The sequence below is a fragment of the Globicephala melas genome, chromosome 12, assembly GCF_963455315.2.
Source record: "Globicephala melas chromosome 12, mGloMel1.2, whole genome shotgun sequence".
In the NCBI taxonomy this organism is placed as follows: domain Eukaryota; kingdom Metazoa; phylum Chordata; class Mammalia; order Artiodactyla; family Delphinidae; genus Globicephala; species Globicephala melas.
The window spans coordinates 12463522-12476545 of record NC_083325.1 but is presented as its reverse complement, the minus strand read 5'-3'; the positions used below and the strand labels follow the sequence as shown (position 1 = coordinate 12476545).

Below are 13024 nucleotides of genomic sequence, written 5' to 3'. Positions count from 1 at the left end.
AGGTCCTTATTTGTTTTTGCAGTTTCTTTACGCCCGCACAATTGTGAGGCCCAAAGCGTCTTTGTTTTGTTTTTCTGTCTAGTCTTTTAACAGACTTATTGAGATGCAACTTACAGTTTAAAAAATGCACGCACTGAAAGCACACAGTTTGATAGTTTTGACAAAGGCATACATCGGTGAAACTTTCCCCACAATCAAGATAATGAACATTTCCATTACCCCCAAAAGTTTCCTCATGCCCCTGTGTAACCCTCTCTCCCCCGACCAGCAGCCCCCAACACCAGACAACTACCGATGCTTGCTGTCCCATTAGTCAGTTTGCATTTTCTAGAATTTTCTATAAATGAAATCATATGATATGTTCTCTTTCATGTTTGGCTTCTTTCAGAATAATTGTTCTGAGATTCCGCCACATTGATGTGTGTATCATTAGTTTATTCCTTTTTGTGGCTGAGCGGTTTTCCACTGTGTGGAAGTACCATAGTTTGTTTATCCAATCACTTGCTCGTGATGTTGAGTTGTTTCCATTTTTAGTAATGACAAGTAAAGCTGCTATAAATATTCCTGTATGTGTATTTGTATAAACATATGTTTTCATTTCCCTTGGGTAAATAAAAACCGAAGAGTGGAAGGTCTGAGTCATATGGTAGATATATGTGTAAAGTTTTAAGAAACTGTCAACTTGTTTCCCAAAGTGGTTGTACCATTTTTCATTCTCATGAAGGTTCTATTCTTCGACATCCTCATCAACACTTGATATGGTCAGTCTTTTTCATTTCAGACATTCTTGTAGGTGTGCAATGAGACCTAAAGAGTCTGGAGTTCCACTGGTATCTTCTTTGGCACCAAGAACAATGCCAGGCCTAGAGGAAATACTAGTTGCTTGATTGATCAGTTTTTTTCAGTAAATGGAATCAGTTACAAACTGGTAGGCCTACGGGTTAAACTGTTCCTAATCAAAGGCACAGACACAGAGACAGTGAGGTATAGAAGGCAAAGCAAGGGATTGGTAAGGAGATGACTTGGGCTCTAGTCCTGGCCCATCATCTAGTAAAGTATTAGTTAAGTAGCCATTAGTTAAGTAGCAGTATTAGTTAAGTAAAGTATTAGTTAAGTAGTCACTCAACTTCCCAGGGGTTCAATTTTCTTATCTGTAAAATGGGAAAAATTAGGATAACTGATTTGCAAAAGTTTATGGGTGGTCAAAATTATGTATATCAGTGAAGAAGTCTTTTCTATATAATAGAAATTTCATTTTTATGAGGGATGCAAATTTCCAAATATTTTAAGGACTACATCAGATGCAAAAGAAGAGAACTTGAATATTTTTGAGTCTTTATTTTTTACCTGGAAATTCACCTTTTGTTTGATTTCCACAACTACCTTACAAGGAGAGCTACCCCATTTCAGATGCTAGAAAACAGCAATCTGTCAGACTCCAAAGCCCAGGTTCTTCTTCTGCAATGAGAAATGAAGCAACTAGTTCCCTACAGATGCATTCATCACTCAGGAACCCTGTGTATGTGCACTCTGTCCCCCAAACTGAATAGAGTTGCAGTTTCATAATAATCCCCTCAGTCATCCTCAACCCGATCCTTAACACAAATGGTTTAATCAGGCCTAGAAACAAAGTTGCTGAGGATTTAAAAGAAGAAGAATGTGTTACAAATGAACTTATATACAAAACAGAAATAGAACCACTGACATAGAAAACAAACTTATGGTTAGCAAAGGCGAAAGGGGGAAGGAGGGATAAATCAGGCGTTTGGGATTAACATATATACACTACTATATATAAAATAGGTAAATAACAAGGACCTGCTGTACAGCAGAGGGAATTATACTCAATATTTTATAATAACCTATAAGGGAAAAGACTGAAAAAGAATATATATATATATATATATATGTATATATAACTGAACCACTTTGCTGTACACCTGAAACTAACACAACATTGTAAATCAACTATACTTCAATAAAAATAAAAAATTTTAATTAAAAAAAATTTTAATTAAAAAAGAAAAGAAGAAGAATGTGTTTCACCTCTTCTCTACTGGAGAGAGCAGAGCATGAGAAGCAGAAAGGTCAGCCCACACTGTCCTTCACATCTCGAGCATTCAGGGGTCAACCATATTTCAGGAGGGCCATGGACAAGCTGAGTCTTCACTGAGGAGAACAACCAACTCAATGAGGGGTCTGAGAGACAAGCTCTGTGAAAAGCAGTTAGAGAAGATTCAGGGGCACATGATCGATGTCATCACCTTCCTCAAGATCTCTGCTGTGGTGTCATAACTTCCGTGCATCTTTGTCGATATACGTTGGATCAACAGAAGGGACTCACAGAGGTGCTTACAGTCTTTGGTTCACCAAAAGGGAGAGCATTCTAATAGCAGAGCTGTCCAGCTGCAGAGTGGGCTCCTTCACAAAGCTACAGGTACCCCATTTCTTGAATCACTCTCATCTCTGCAGGAAATGCAGCTGAAGGTACTTACTGCCACCCTGAGGAAGAGTCGGACTAGGAAAACAGTTCCAAAATTCTAAGAAGTAGAAGGTATGGTCACATACTTGGAGTTTTCTAAGGTCTTTGTTTAATGAAACTGAAGAGTTGAGACAGGACATGCCAAATTAGACATTAATAGAGATTGCATTAAGGCAACACAAGTAGGGACTTCCCTGGTGGCTCAGTGGTTAAGAATCTGCCTGCAAATGCAGGGGACACAGGTTCGATGCTTAGTCCGGGAAGATCCCACATGCCACGGAGCAACTAAGCCCGTGTGCCACAACTACTGAGCCTGCACTCTAAAGCCCGCGAGCCACAACTACTGAGCCCGCGTGCCACAACTACTGAAGCCCGCGCGCCTAGAGCCTGTGCTCCACAACAAGAGAAGCCACTGCAATAAGCAGCCCGCCCACCACAACGAAGAGTAGCCCCCGCTCTCTGCAACTAGAGAAAGACCACACGCAGCAACAAAGACCCAATGCAGCCATAAATAAATAAATAAATTTATATATTAAAAAAAAAGTCAACACAAGTAGATGACAATGAAGTAATGAGTTCTAGGGTCTGGCTCAATTACAGTGGTAAAGGCTGAGTAGGAAGACTTCCCAGAATATTAAGTGATGCTGAGCATGGGGCCAACTCAGCTGGAGAGCAACAGACTGGAAGGACTTTTATACAGGGGTCTACTACCCCAAAATCCACCAAGGTGTCCAACAAAAAGAGGCGTACCTACCCTCTTCAAAGAGCCCAGAAAAGTCCCAAGAACTGAAGGCCAGAGGAAGATCCCTTTGAAAAATTTTCATAAGCTAGCTGGGAAGACTTCTTTTTAACATTTTAAATCTTTTAAACATTTTTTAAATGTTTTTCTTATTATAACAAAAGTAATATAGGTTTGTTGCAGAAATTTTTCAAATAAATAAAAGCACAAAGAAGAAAATTTAAAACATCTGTGATTCAAAATGCAAAATATTCCTGTTGTCGACATACTGGTATATATCCAGCCAGTCTTTTTGTTTTTATAAAACAGAACCATAAATACTGCTCAGTAACTGAAATACAGGGCAAAAGGAAAAAAACATATTTGCTTCATCCGTGTCAATGAGTTTACTATTTTATGAAGAGGTTTTAAAAGCTAACAGTAAAAAATCGAAACGGTAAAAATCATTAACAGAAAATTAATGACATTTTTAAAGTGAAAATAGCATTGGTGAAAGTGTGGGAAAATGGGCATTTTCATACAATGCTAGTGGCAGTGTATATGGACACAACCTTTCTGGAGGGCAATCTGGTGATAGAGTCCATAAACTTCTGGACACTGAATTCCACTTTCAGAAATTTAGCCAGAGGAAAATTTATCCTATGGAAATGTATTCCCCAGATTATATAAGTATTTGCCTTTATTTTCTTCTCATAATTTTATGATTTCTTTTTTTTAATGTTTAAGCCTTTCATTTATTTGGAATTGAATTTGGCATGAGGAAAAAAATGCAACCTTTTCATTTTTTATTTTCCAATGGATTATCAGTTCCCAGTGCACCATTTATTAATTAATCCATGCTTTCCCCCTCTGCTTGTAAATACCGGAAGTTTGGCTTTGACATGTAATCCACTGCCGTTCGGGCTACACTTCAGGAAATGTTAGACTGAAAGTCAGAACATCCTGTCTCCTCCCTCAAACCTATGAGACAAATAATATGTCACTTCCTCTCTTTTTACTTTGGTTCTATGAATTCCTTCTTTCCAAATTCTGCAAGGAAAGGCCACTGGTTCCATTGTATAGAAATTCCCGGGGCTACAGACAAAGCAGAACTTAACTAAAATGGGGAAATCTGGGAAACGCTATTGGTTCAACCTACCCTAAGCTGTTACTCAAACTGTCTAAAGCCTAAATCATCATCTTCCTTCCCAAACCATTTCCTCCTCAGGACTTCTCCATTTCTATTGTCCAGACTCAAGATCTTGATGTCACCCTAGAGTCCTCTTTCTTCTCTCTCACACACCCAGGACCCAGCACATCAGTTCCTCCTTCCCCACTCGGGCCTCTCAGATCTGCCCCTTCATCTGGTCCCATCACGGCTTCTCTCAGCCCACGCCTTGCTCACCTTTCACCTTTCGTCTCCCTGCCTCACTCATTTCCTGTTCTAATCACTGTCAACATGTTCTCCATCACAGCATCGCTCTGCTCCAAACGCTCCAGGGCTTCCTCCTTGCTCATAAACGACAGTCCAGATATCATATTGTTGCAGCAAAACCAGAAATGAGATTTTTCTGATAAACAAGGAAAAGATGAACAGGCTGGGGAAACAACATAAACAGGCCTGAAAGAGTTAAGCAATCTTGGTTATTCTTTAACTGTTACTACTAACAAACACTTGTAGCTAGACTTGTCCTTCACAAAGCTGATTACCTTCTGACTCCATACAAATGACCCTTTGCACCTGGCATTTCTTCTCCCCGTGCATTCCCTTGTAGCATTCTTCATTTCAGAAAGAAGGTCACGGGCCAATAACACCAGACCAGATAACTTCAAGGATGCCAGCTTGGGCCATAAATTTGCAGAAGAAGAGAAATGCAAGACCTTCACCAAATTGATCCTTATCATATACCCCAGACTACAAGCCCCACCTATAAAATCTTCTCCGATTCCCAAAGGAGGGTGGCACAGTTATTGAGGCATTAGCATACTGTGTCTTCCCTTTGCCTGGCAAAGAAAATAAAAAGCCTCTCTATTTCTTATCTTCCAATTCTCTGTCTCGGTGTTTTTATTTGGCATCAGTGCACAGGGAGCCAGATTTGGCAACAATATCAATACTCAGCGATGCCCGCTGCAATTTGGGAATCCCACCCACCTCCTCAATCTTTTCTCCTTCCTCTGACACGAGCTCTCTGTCTATCTCGTAAATATTTCATTATTTCTCTCCTCTTTTACCTCCAGTCTCAACTGGATTTAGGGATCTTTATTCAAGTATTGAATAAAGTATGACAGTGCCCACTGTTAATTTCTAAAATTTTAAATTACACTGCACCTTAATGCCCATGTATTTACTTTTCTCAGTGGGTCAGTAGCCCTCACAAAAGCACAGTTCTCAGTCCCAACGTAAGGCCTTGCCTTTTCCAAGCTCTTCTTTTAAGAGACATAAATGTCTGCAAGTTGCACCATATTCGGTCCCGGAAATTTTGCATCGACGATTTTATCAGACCACTTCCCTCCAAGCCAAGAAAGAGCTGGGATCAGAATAGGGCACTGGGTGACTGAAATGAAAGGGCTGAAATAGGTCAGAACAAGCTGGAAGGAGCGGTAACACCAAAGGTGAGCTGGCAATGGTTTTGGCTGCACTGGGACCTGTGTCCTCACGTGGATGGACCAGAGCCGGCAGCTCCCTTGCCTCCCAGGACCCCACACTCTCCATGCTTCCCCTACTTCCCTGGCTTCCCAGTTGCCTTTACCTGCCCCTTCCTGGGCACCTGCCCTCTAACCAGTCGGTTTGCCTACCGGGCCCTCTCACCCGCTCTCAAGCCTTCCACTGCTAAGGATTCCACAACACCAGCTCCAGCCCACTGTCTCTTCTGAGCTCTAAACGTATGCCTGCAACTCCCGCCTCATAAGCTCCTCCCACCCCACAGCCTCTTGTCCAAGTCTGCCACCATTTCTCTCAGAGTGTGGTACCTTGGTATTCCTCGCTGCTCCTTCCAGAATATGGATAACTCAAATACATCAGCCATCCAAGTGGGCAGTTTTCTTAGGGCCGTCTATCTTCTTCACACCCCACGTCTAACCAATAACCAAGTCGTGTAGATGCTGCCTTCTAATAACTCCAGTACATCATTTTCTCTCCACCTCCACTGCCACCACCCAAGTCCGAGCCATCCTCATCTCTCACTGGGAGGATTCAACAGGCTTCTCCCCTCATTTGCTTTCTCCCCTTTAAAAACACAAACCTGATCTTTTAAAAACACAAACCTGACTTTACCTGCTTAAAAATATCTCAAAATGCCTTCAGAATAAATCCAACGTCCTTAGTATGTTTACAAGGTTGTCAGTGACCTGGCCCTGTCTACCCCTTCACCCTGAACTCATGCCACTTTGCCCCTCACTCTTTTGGCTTCTGCCAAACTGGCTCTTTTCCAGTTTCTCTAATACACAACAGTCCTTCTAGATTCGGGGCCTCCACGCATGCTGTTCTCATTGCCCGAGACATGAATCTCTTTCCATACGTCTACCTGCACCTTCATCTGGCTAAACCCTCCCCTTCCTATCCATTAGGTTGCTTTCTCAGAGAGACTTTCCGTGACTTTTCAGAATAGATTAGGTTCTCCCCTCCCACTGCATATATTGATATCTCCATACAACCCTTTTCTTAATAACCACCCCCAACTGTGATCATCTGTGCAAGATATGGCTTCCCTGCTAGCAGAGATGCTCCGTGAGATTCAGAACAGTGTTTCTTTTCATCATACCTCATTCCTCAGCTCCAAACACGTTCCTGGACCAAAGATCTCCATCTTCTATGAATGAATGAAAGAACTGATAGCTGTAATAAGTATTCCAGTCTACTATACTCACTATAGACAAGCTTGCATTCCACTTTAAATTCCTTTGACTGTAACCTGATTTTTGACTAGCCATATTTGACATTCCCTGCAGCAAATCTATGCTTTCCATTCTGCATCACGGAGAGACCGGGACTAGTAAGAAAAAGGTCTAAAATTCCATGGATGGAGGAAGGCGGATAGATCCCAAAGAAGGGGCAGCCTGAGCAAATGTGGAGAGATGGGAGAGCATTGGACATTTGGACAGAAGGGAAAGGAAACTGACACTAAACTGAACACTCTTACAAACACAACCTCATTTAATCTTTCTAAAACCCTGTGAAGGAAGAATTACTAGCCCAGTTTTACAAATGAGGCAACCAAAGTTCTAAAAGTTAAGGAAATTGCCCAGGGCCACACGGTAGGAGAGACAGACATGAAATGTTACTCCTTATGCTTTTACTCAGCCTATTTCCCCAGCCTGGACTATCCATTCTCCACTATCTGAATCTAATTCTTCAAGACACGGCTAAAATGCAGCCTTTGGGAAGCTTCCTTGATTCTTGGTGTTAGCTTCAGTCACTCCCTTCCCTTCCGTCTGTTTCTGTCTCTACTACAGCACTTCTTTTATTCTGCTTGTGCTACTGTCTTCTACACGGGTCTTGCCCACAAGTTCCAAGCCTGTTAAGGGCCAGTGGCTTTCTTGTCACCTCTTTCCCATGGCTTCCAGTACAATGCCTTACACACGATGGAACCATGAAGAAGGTTGTCAAGAGGGCTCCAGGAAGGCTTCACGGAAGTAGGCTCTATAGGACCACCTTTTCCCCTCTGCCTCCAAGCCCTGCTCCTGAGTCCAGGCTCTCTTAGGCTTCTCCAGGGAAGCCACAGTGCTTTGAGCAACCCTGCAGGGAATATAATGGCCTACTTGGGGACAGCACTGGATGGAAGACCTCCTGGATGGAAGAGTCCAGAAAAGGGGAAATTAAGATCATATTTTTTCCTTGGATATTCCTTTTTTTACCAAAATACTCCAACACTTGTCCAGCCTTTCAGGCTCAGAAACCTAAACTTCCTTTTCTTGAGGGTAATCGAGGGCTCAGATGGTCCTCCATGTATATCAAGCTTTCTAGAAAACAAGCCTGAGTCATCATCACTTAACAGATGGAGTAAAATTGTCATTTCCTTCTAATTTATCAGCAACTGTTATATATTTCTGTACTAGAAAAGGAACTTTTTTCTATATGCACTCAGAGTGATAAATCAAATTTGCCACTAAAGTAATGAAAAAGCAGGTATATCTTTGTGATTCAACTGTATGTGTGACTGAGAAAGATTCTACAAAGTAGAGTGAGGGGACTTCCCTGGTGGCGCAGTGGTTGAGAATCTGCCTGCTAATGCAGGGGACACGTGTTCAAGCTCTGGTCTGGGAGGATCCCACATGCTGCGGAGCAACTAGGCCCGTGAGACACAACTACTGAGCCTGCGCATCTGGAGCCTGTGCTCCGCAACAAGAGAGGCCGCGACAGTGAGAGGCCCGCGCATCTCGATGAAGAGTGGCCCCCGCTTGCCCCAGGTAGAGAAAGCACAGAAACGAAGATGCAACACAGCAAAAATAAATAAATTAGTTAATAAACTCCTACCCCCAATATCAAAAAAAAAATAAAAGAGAATCTGCCTACCATTGCAGAGGACATGGGTTCAATCCCTGGTCCAGGAAGATCCCACCTGCCTCAGAGCAACTAAGCCCGTGGGCCACAACTACTGAGCCTGAGCTCTAGAGCCCGTGAGCCACAACTACTGAAGCCCACATGCTCTAGGGCCTGTGTGCTGCAACTACAGAGCCCGAGCGCTGCCACTACTGAAGCCCACGCACCTAGAGCCTGTGCTCCGCAACAAGAGAAGCCACTGCAATGAGAAGCCCGCACACCGCAATGAAGAGTAACCCCTACTCGCTGCAACTAGAGAAAACCCGCACGCAGCAACAAACACCCAACGCAGCCAAAAATAAATAAATAAAAATAAATAAATTTATTTTTTAAAAAAAGTTTTAAAAAGATAGTGAGGAATGAGTTCAGTGTGGGCTCTATGTAACCAAACATAATATTTCAAGAGCACAGAGCTGCCATGAGGCAGAACATGGTCATGTTCAGGGTAGTCATGAAATATGGAATGGACAGTCAGGGCTAGAAGCCTAGTAGTCATTCAGTACAACTTCCTCCCTTTATAGATAAGGAAGGTCCAGAGAATGTGTGGGAATTGCCAAAGGTCACGCAACTGGTTAGGGTCAAGGTCAGAGTCAGATCCAACTCTATTGCCTCTCCCACCACACTGTCTGCCACACCTGCCACTCCACACCCTGCCTGGGCCACATTTGCTCTAATCAGGGGCCCATCTTCTCCAGCAGCCAGGAGTTCATAACAAAGGGAGGGAGGAGAGAATCATGCACTGGGCATGGGACCTTTGCAATTGACCACCTGCATGCATAAGTCAGTCTCGCATCATATTAGATGCCCGTATTTTGTTTATAAAAAATGCTTTGAAAAATTGTAAAGTACCATATAAACGTTAGAGCTTGAATGTAATTATTATGTGCTTTGATTCTGGGCTGTTACTTCAACTTTATGATTGGCTATTTTGTTTTCACAGTTAATTGATCTTTATATCTGGAATTGAAACTTGGCCAACATGACCTTAGTGGAAAATTCATCTCCCAGAGGGTAAAGAATGTGACAAGAAGAATGCTAATCTAGACACACTTCTGTCCAAGAAGACATCGATTACGTGAAAGAGGAATTTTGAGGAAAAAAATGCATGTCACTTTGGAGTTTGTGATAAAGGAAGGACAGTCATCCCCGGCAGTAGTCAGAATAGGTTAGGCTGTACCAGAGTAACACATAAACCCTGAAATCTCAGTAACTTAAACACGAATGCAGGTTGTTCTAGTCTCATACGTTTACAGCCACACCCCACAGCCACACCCTCGGGAACACACCACCTCTGAAGTTGCTGCATCAGGGGAAGTTGGCAACGACAGAGGCACACACTGACCCTCGATTGCATCAGCCTAGAGGTGTAACATGTCACGTCTGACTTCCTGCTCACAGTGCATTGGCCAGACAAACCATGTGTCCCTGATCTAACTGCAAGGGAGATCAGGGCATGACGATAGACATTTACCAAGTAATCCCACCAATGAGTAGATGGACGTTCGATGAGCATGGTCTACCAAATATATGTTCCTTAGATTTCAAGAGAGCAAATATTGAAATGCTGGAGCATCTCATCTGTATCGAAACAAATGTATACATGCCTTGAGGAAAAAAAGACTGAAAGGAAGTACACCAAAATAATAATAGTGAATACTTTTTTTGAATAATTATTCAATTGTTTGGGGATTTTATTTTCTTCTTCTCTCTTTTTTTTTTGTATGTTTTGTATTTCCCTAGCAATATTTAATCAACATGTTTTAGAACCCAAAAGAGTAATACAAGTGTTTTTTTTTTAATTGAGAAACAAGTTCAGGCCAGAGATAACTATGATTCCCATAAGGAAAAGAAAAGAAAATCTTTTAAGAATGCACTTCTAATTAGACATGAATTAGACAGTCTAATTAGACAGTCACAATTAGCCAGCAAGAAGAAAATGAGAGAGAAGCATAGACATGACTGTGCCACACAGGAAGCTTTCTGATGAACTATGATTTTTTTTTTAAGGTTTTAAAAATTTATTTATTCAGTTCATAAAAAGTTCCCCACCCTCCAAGTCTTCATCCATGGCATTTTCAGGACCACACCCTGTTCTGTAGCTTCTTTTACTGTCCAAATTGTATCATGTTTCTTGCTGGAGTCCAGGCAATTGAAAATAAACAGACTCACATCTGGGGAATCAACAGACCAACAGTGGCAAAACACAATACCATGAAACAGAAAAATAAAATGTTTGTTACAGGAGTGCATCTCACGAGTGTGGCTCGCTGGCGGCGGCAGCTATGTGAGCGTTTCTTTCTGCCTCGAGTTCAGAAACCATCTGGGCTATCTCAGGGTGACTGAATTTTCCTGCTGTGGAATTGTAGAAGTCCTGCAGTCTCCCAGGTTTGTTCTCAAGGTCTTCATATTCAGATGCCTGAAGAATCATTTCACATTGGTCCAGCTGCTTCACAGATTTAACTTCTGCACTAGATTGGGTCTCATATTCTTTCCAAAGTTCATAGAGCTCTTTTCTGAGATCCTCTGGGAGTAGCTGGGTTAGCTGCTTCATAGCTTCCTCTTCTCGCCTATGTTTTTCCTCTTTGGGGATGTTATCTGCTGGTGCTATGTCCCCAGCGATGCATTCTGTCAAATCATGAACCAGGGCTAGGCGTACACATCGGTCTTTGTTAAGATGTTCATCTTTGGTCACCAGAGCCATAATTGCCATCCTATACATGTGACCTGATATGCTCTCTGGCTTCTGGACATTTCTGTATGCCCAGCCAGTACATGGGACTCTCTTGAGCTGTCCCACCAGCCGCAGGAACTGCAGCAGGTTCTAGGCCCCGTGGCCCGAGATGGGCGCAGCCATGCGGCTACCCAACCCAACAGTGAACTATGATTTTTAAAGTGTGTCTGTGAAAGAGAGAAAAAAGGACACAGAGCCAATGGAGAAGGCAAAGAGGGGGCACAGCTCTATTTACCACCATCTCAAGAGAAGAAAGAAAGAGAATTTAGAAACAATAAAAGCACATACATCAGGGAACAAACAAGCTTAGGGGAAGAAAGGGGATCACAGCTAAATGGGGATTTGCTGGCTGACCAGGAAACTGTCCCTTCCTCACCCTGTCAACTTGAATTTCTCCATCTGCTCCAAGCCACAGCCATCTCGATGCTCTCCGAGTTCCCAGAGCACTTGCCCAAAGTTTACCCAAAATTAAATGCGTAAAGACCTTAGTGGGGTCGACACAAGGCGCTGCCCGGCTGGCTCTTGCCTCCCTTCCCCCCCTCATCTCACCACCTTCTCAACTCCCCTCAACTCTGGGCTCCAGCCTCAATGCCCTGCTTTCATGTCATCATTTGACCCCCATGACTTTTTCTCTGCCTGGAACGTTCCCTCTTCCCTTCCCATTGAACTACCCACTCCCGATCTCAGACTAGCTCCTCTGTTCAATGCCCTCACAACACTTTTATCTCAGTTTGTACATATCTACTCATATAGGGGATTATTGATGAGCACTTTTGCTGTCAGCTTCCAGGAGAGCAGAGACCATAGCTGGTTTCGCTCACTGAATGGGGTTTCATTTTTTTAACTCCTTTTTTACTTACTAATGAGGAGCCATGGAGAGATTATATCTTCACCTTCCCTTTCTTTACTACAGAGCCAGTGTCACTAGGTAGTGGGATATTTTGAACTAGAAATCGAGAAACAGCGAGTTTTCATTTTTCATTCCCACTCTCATCATGAACTCTCCATGTGACCTCGGGACACTGACGCTCCCCCTCTCTGAGCCTACTTCCTCTTTTAGGAAGTGTTTAATCTACATAGTGTCTGAGGTGCATCCTTCTCCAACATATCGTTCTAGGCCCTTCAAAAGACTAACAAGACAAAGCAGAAGAAATTAGAGATTAACAAGAGCAAAAGAAAGAAAGAGGTCACCCACTAAGAAAAAGAGAATCCCTCGTGGTTGACTGAGCCTCGACTCTGGAATCTGAATTCCATTTCGGCAACTTGGTTACCTTGCGATCTTAGACAGATTGCTCCACCTCCCTGGACCTAGGTTTCCTCTTCTATAAATGTGATAAGAATACCGACCTCACAGTTTTGATTATCTCCCTTCAATCAAGCATTCTGTCACCCTGTCACATCCAACTACATGCAATGATTTTAAAGTTGGTTCCCAAGATGTTTACAGATGATTCCTGTCTTCATGATACAATGACAAGAGCATCACCAAAGTCCCCATTCAGACTCCACCACGATCATGTACTCGATTACGCTGATCGCCTTCACCCCTTTCCT

General features: G+C 42.7%; 1 pseudogene; it reads right to left on the bottom strand.

The window, feature by feature from the left end:
- Positions 1-10816: 10816 nt before the first annotated feature.
- Positions 10817-11593, bottom strand: LOC115842537 (5'-deoxynucleotidase HDDC2 pseudogene; annotated as a pseudogene).
- Positions 11594-13024: the final 1431 nt, after the last annotated feature.